The sequence below is a fragment of the Pristiophorus japonicus genome, chromosome 13 (assembly GCF_044704955.1).
Source record: "Pristiophorus japonicus isolate sPriJap1 chromosome 13, sPriJap1.hap1, whole genome shotgun sequence".
Taxonomy (NCBI): domain Eukaryota; kingdom Metazoa; phylum Chordata; class Chondrichthyes; family Pristiophoridae; genus Pristiophorus; species Pristiophorus japonicus.
This window is the reverse complement of record NC_091989.1, coordinates 137,348,605-137,355,512: the sequence shown is the minus strand read 5'-3', so window position 1 is coordinate 137,355,512 and position 6,908 is coordinate 137,348,605.

Below are 6,908 nucleotides of genomic sequence, written 5' to 3'. Positions count from 1 at the left end.
ACAGTAGAGACCTCAAGTCACTGGAGAAATACCACCAATGATGTCGCCGCAAGATCCTGCAAATCCCCTGGGACAACAGACGCACCAACATTAGCATCCTCGTCCAGGCCAACATCCCCAACATTGAAGCACTGACCACACTTGATCAGCTCCGCTGGGCAGGCCACATAGCTCGCATAGAAACATAGAAAATAGGTGCAGGAGTAGGCCATTCGGCCCTTCTAGCCTGCACCGCCATTCAATGAGTTCATGGCTGAACATGCAACTTCAGTACCCCTTTCCTGCTTTCTCACCATACCCCTTGATCCCCCTAGTAGTAAGGACTTCATCTAACTCCTTTTTGATAGAATGATGAAAGACATTGTGAGATCACACGTGTGGTGGCCCGGCATCAACGCGGACTTACAGTCATGCGTACGCCGGTGCAACACGTGCACGCAACTCAGCAACGCACCCAGGTAAGTCCCCCTGAGCCTGTGGTCCTGGCCCTTCAAACCCTGGTCCCGCATCCATGTAGACTACCCGGGTCCATTTCTAGGAAAAATGTTCCTAGTTGTAATTCATGCTTATTCTAAATGGATCGAATGTGCTATAATGTCGTCCAGCACATCCACCGCCACAATAGAGGGCCTTCAGACAATGATCGCCAGACACGAGATTCTCAAAGCAAGCGCTCTACTCGGAACTTGTCCACGGCAAATGATCCAAAGGCGGGCAGAGGAAACGTTACAAGGACACCCTCAAAGCCTCCCTGATAAAATGCGACATCCCCACTGACACCTGGGAGTCCTTGGTCATAGACCGCCCTAAGTGGAGGAAGTGCATTCGGGAGGGCACTGAGCTCCTCGGGTATCGTCGCCGAGAGCATGCAGAAATCAAGCGCAGGCAGCGGACGGAGCATGCGACAAACCAGGCTCCCTGCCCACCCTTTCCGTCAATGACTATCTGTCCCACCTGTGACAGAGACGGTGGTTCTCGTATTGGACTGTACAGCCACCTAAGAACTCATGCTAAGAGTGGAAGCAAGTCTTCCTCGATTCCGAGGGACTGCCGATGATGATGATGATGTTTCAGGTGTACATCCCTCATTAGAGCTGTTTTGGCTTATACTGTTTAATTCTCTGCCACCTCTTCTAGGAATACCTGCCTTGAAGAAGTTCCGTTCCTCTCTTTGATGTGATTTCTGTTTGTCTCTTTTGCCCTGTTAAACTTCATTGTTTTATTTTTCCCTTCTTCTATTTGCTAAAACTTACTTTCACAGCCACATCTCTTTACTCAGCCCCAGTGTCCAGCTCCAACACATTCCACGTGGATTCTGACACCATTCCTATTTCGGATCTACTCATGATCACAGATATCGCTGTGATATTCAATGTTCCTTTAACCACTTTTCTCGCTGGTTCATGAGATCCACAATGTGCCATCACATACATACTCTCAACTTCTCTCTTCAGCAGCATTGACTCGCTTTATTTCAGAGGTGCCCTGGTCTTCCGTTCTATATTACCTTTCATCTCATGTGATGCTTTAACAAAAAACTTTTTTTCTCCCTTTCAGATAGCAAGGATCTCAAGTTTCAATTACTCTTGGATGTCAGCCTAGTCCTCTTCGCTTTCTTCCGACCCCATCTCTCCTTCCACTCTCACCCGTTTTTGCGTTTTCATTATCCTCTCTGACTTTCCTTCCCCTCTCTAAGTGATATGTCCTTTGCAAGGTTCTCAGCTTTACCTCCCAACCACCCACTTCAATGAATTTTGAGCTTGACACGATGCTAAACTCTTCTTTTGCTGCCTTTATCTCTGAAAGGGGAGCCTGGGAATAGCTTGTGTGGCAGGAAAACCAAGGATATCTTGGACAACAGCTTGAGTGGTAAAACAATAGACAAGGCTAAACAAGATAAAACAAAATGTGATTAAGCTAAATCTGTTGACCCCAACTGACGTGGATAGAGAACTGGTTGGCAGACAGGAAGCAGAGAGTTGGGATAAACGGGTCCTTTTCAGAATGGCAGGCAGTGACTGGTGGGGTGCCACAGGGCTCAGTGCTGGGACCCCAGCTATTTAAAATATACATTAATGATTTGGATGAGGGAATTGAGTGTAATATCTCCAAGTTTGCAGATGACACTATACCCGAGTATGCCTGAAAGCTGGTGTATTTCCTTTCCACCAGTCGTGTGCGGATTCACCTTTTATTTTGGGTAGCTGCCATTATCAATCCCCAATTTATATGGCCCAAGTTTCGGCCTCAGTTGCTCCTGATTTTTTGGAGCAACTGGTGTAGAACAGAATATCTTAGAAATTCAAATTCTCGGCATTTAGTTTGCTCCAGTTCTAGTCAGTTAGAACAGTTTCACTTTGGAACAGAATTTTTTTTTCAAAAGGGCGCGTGTCCGGCCACTTACACCTGTTTTCAAAGTTTCGGCAGTGAAAACTTACTCCAAACTAACTTAGAATGGAGTAAGTGAAGATTTTTGTACGCTCGAAAAAACCTTGTCTACACTTTAGAAAATCAGGTATAGGTTACAAATCAGGCGTAGGGAATGGGGGGGGTTTAAAGGGAAGTTTACAAACGTTAAACACTTCAGTTTTACAAATAAAGAGCCATCATCAATAATAAATGATAAAAACATCAATAAATCAACCAATAAATCAATCAAAAAAACTTAATAAGAAATAATTTTTTTTTTAAATCAATCAATAAAACATTTTCTACTTACCGACTGCAGCACCGGGAGCCCTCCCAACAGTGTGCTGGGATCCCCCTCCACACCCCCCCCCCCCCCCCCCCCAGTATATCTCTATCTCTCTGTCTGTCAGTGTCTGTGTGTGTCTCTCACTCTCTGTCTGTCAGTGTCTGTGAGGGGAGGGGGAGGAGGTGGGTAGAGGGAGAGAGGGGGGGGCAGGGGGAGGGGAGAGAGGGGGGCAGGGGGAGGGGAGAGAGGGGGGGCAGGGGGAGGGGAGGGAGGGAGGAGAAGGGGAGGAGAAGGGGAAGGAGGGGGGAAGGAGAAGGGGGGAGGAGAAGGGGAAGGAGGAGGGGGGGAGGGGAAGGAGGAGGGGGAGAAGGGGAAGGAGGGGGGGAGGAGAAGGGGTAGGAGAAGGGGAAGGAGGGGGTAGGAGGAGGGGGGAGGGGAAGGGGAAGGGGTGAGGAGAAGGGGAAGGGGGAGGGGAAGGGGGGAGGAGAAGGGGAAGGGGAAAGGGGGGAGGAGAAAGGGAAGGGGGGATGAGAAAGGAAAGGGGGGAGGAGAAGGGGAAGTGGGGAAGGGGGGGAAGGAGAAGGGGAAGGGGAAGGGGGGGAAGGAGAAGGGGAAGTGGGGGAGAAGAGGAGAGGGGGAGGAGAAGGGGAAGGGGGGAGAAAAGGAGAGGGGGAGGAGAAGGAAGGGGGGAGGGGAAGGGGGAAGAAAAGGGGAAGGTGGGAGGAGAGGGAGGAGAAGGGGGAGAAAAGGGGAAGGGGGAGGAGAAGGTAAGGGGGGAGAGGAGAAGGGGAAAGTGGGGGGGGAAGGGGGGGGAAGAGAAGGCAGGAAGGAGAAGGCGGGGGGGGGAAGGAGAAGGGGGTGGTGAAGGAGAAGTGGGGGGGAAAGGAGAAAGGTTGGGGGGGAGGCTGAACGGGCCGGGCCCAAAACTTCGGGCAGGGCCCGTCCCCAGCACCAGATTTACAGGTAGGTGGCGTCGGGTCAGGTCCAGGGTCCGGGGTCGGGAGCGTGGGTCGGGTAGGGGGGAGGTCGGGTTGGGTCCGGCGGTCGGGAGCACGGGTCGGGTCGAGGGGGTGGGAGGAGGGAGGTTGGGTTGGTTCGGGGAGGGAGGGAGGGAGCGCGGGTCGGGTCAGGTCGGTTCGTGTCGGGGGTGGGGGGGAGGGAGATCAGGTCCGGTCCGGGTGGGGGGGGGGGTGGTTAGGAGCGCGGGTCGGGGGGGTGGTGGGAGGGAGAGGGAGGTCCGGTCGGGTGGGGGGGGAAGAGCGGAAGTCGAGTCGGTGTCGGGGTCCGGTCCGGGGGGGTGGGGGGAAGCGGGAGTCGAGGTCGGGTCCGGAGGAAACAGGAGCTGGCCGTGGGAGGAGCCTTATGCACGCAGCCCCAGTGAGGCCATTCGGCCAGGGCTAGGGGCTGTGTGCTTCGGGCCCCTCCCACACAGTTTTGGGCCCCTGGAGCTACATGCGCGCCCACTGTAGCGCGCATGTGCAGAGGTCCCGGCACTGTTTTCAGCGCAGGGACCTAGCTCCGCCCCCTAGCTCCGCCCCCTACAGCTCGTGCTGCGCTGCGCCCGACTCCAGAGGACCAGCAGGGAGCTGGAGAATCTGTAAGTTTTTTTTAAGCGCACTTTGTGGCGCGAAAAACGGCGTCCAGGTTGGGGCTGCGCCGTTCTAGGCGCGGCCCGAAACTTGGGCCCGTAGGGGCTACTCCCATTACAGGTGCTACTTCAGCTCTGAATAGCGTATATTCAGCCTCGCATTGTGCCGCCATGGCTGCTACATCCGCGCTCCAGGTTCCGTCCCGGAAATATTGGCCCAACTGTTCCCACATACTTGCCTGTATTTTTGCTCGTACCAGCCCCTCCAATCTTGGTTATGTAGAAAGTGGCAGATACGCATTTCTTTCATTTTTTTCCAAAATTCAGCATTACTCTGTCTAGCTTTTATTTCTGGGAGTAATTGCAGCAACTTCAACTTGTTGCCGGGGGAGAATGGTACATATGTAGTCTGGATTACATCCGTTCCTGCTGCCACTGCGGGACAGCATTTGGTTGGGTAGGTGCTCCTGGGATGAATTCTGATTTAATAGGAGCTAGTGAGAATGGTTTGCCATAGGGAGGTGGTGCATCCCACCCACGATCCCTGTTATAATCTGCTACCTCTTTTCCTAACTCTCCCCAATCTATGGATCCGTCATCGTCATTGTCTGTCATGTCTGGTGCTGTCGGCACCTTTGGTGACTGATAGTCGCGCTTGTGCATGGTTTCTTAACATTTGTGTTCTTTTTGCGCCTGCCTTGATAACTTTTTTGCTTAATTCATAATATGCTCATAGAAACATAGAAAATAGGTGCAGAAGTAGGCCATTCGGCCTTTCGAGCCTACACCACCATTTAATAAGATCATGGCTGATCATTCACCTCAGTACCCCTTTCTTGCTTTCCCTCCATACCCCTTGATCTCTTTAGCCGTAAGGGCCATATCTAACTCCCTCTTGAATATATCCATTGAACTGGCATCACCATCTCTCTGCAGTAGGGAATTCCACAGGTTAACAACTCTCTGAGTGAAGAAGTTTCTCCTCATCTCAGTCCTAAATGGCTTACCCCTTATCCTTAGACTATGTCCCCTGGTTCTGGACTTCCCCAACATCGGGAACATTCTTCCTGCATCTAACATGTCCAGTCCCGTCAGAATTTTATATGTTTCTATGAGATCCCCTCTCATCCTTCTAAACTCCAGTGAATACAGGCCCAGAATCCAATCTCTCCTCATATGTCAGTCCTGTCATCTCGGGAATCAGTCTGGTGAACCTTCGCTGCACTCCCTCAATAGCAAGAACATCCTTCCTCAGATTAGGAGACCAAAACTGAACACAATATTCCAGGTGAGGCCTAACTAAGGCCCTGTACAACTGCAGTAAGACCTCCCCGCTCTATACTCAAATCCCCTAGCTATGAAGGCCAACATACCATTTGCCTTCTTCACCATCTGCTGTACCTGCATGCCAACTTTCAATGACTGATGAACCATGACACCAAGGTCTCGTTGCACCTCCCATTTTCCTAATCTGACTTCGTGTTTTTGCCCCCAAAGTGGATAACCTCACATTTATCCACATTATAATGCATCTGCCATGCGTTTGCCCACTCACCTAACCTGTCTAAGACACCTTGCAGTCTCTTAGCGTCCTCCTCACAGCTCACACCATCACCCAGCTTAGTGTCATCTGCAAACTTGGAGATATTACTCAATTTCTTCATCTAGATCATTAATATATATTGTAAATAGCTGGGGTCCCAGCACTGAGCCCTGCGGTACCCCACTAGTCACTGCCTGCCATTCTGAAAAGGACTCATTTATCCCGACTCTCTGCTTCCTGTCTGCCAACCAGTTCTCTATCCACGTCAGTACATTACCCCCAATACCATGTGCTTTGATTTTGCACACTAATCTCTTGTGTGGGACCTTGTCAAAAACCTTTTGAAAGTCCAAATACACCACATCTTCTGGTTCTCCCTTGTCTACTCTACCGGTTACATCCTCAAAAAATTCTAGAAGATTTGTCAAGCATGATTTCCCTTTCATAAATCCATGCTGACTTGGACCGATCCTGTCACTGCTTTCTAAATGCGCTGCTATTTCATCTTTAATAAAGATCTTCATCTTTCTAAAAATGTTTAAAGATGCGCTCAGCAGCACACACCAAGTTATTCTTAGAGCCGGGTCAGTAACCATGCAAGGTTATGATAAACTAATGCGATGGGCCACTGAAGTAGACCACCAACAGGGGAAAAAGGTGGCCGCCATGGAAGCAAAAGAATATGTGGGAGCTGTGGACAGACCAGAGTTATGTTTTAACTGCAATAAGCTAGGACACCGCCACTAAGACTGTAGGGCATCACGGAAAGATAGAAGGGTGCAGTGCAGAAACTGCAATAAAATGGGACATGAGGCAAAGGACTGCTGGGCACGGGGAGGAGGCAGTGAAGGGCGAGGGCCACAAGGCAGATTGCACTAATCGATGAGATATCCCCCGTAGAAACCTTGAATAAGGAGCAACTGCTGCAGTTGGTAAAGTCGTTGACTAAGAAATAGGTAGCAACGGCCCCCAGAGGAATGGCCAATCCTCATATGTACATAACAGCACAGTTAGGAACATAGGAACATAGGAATTAGGAACAGGAGTAGGCCATCTAGCCCCTCGTGCCTGCTCCGCCATTC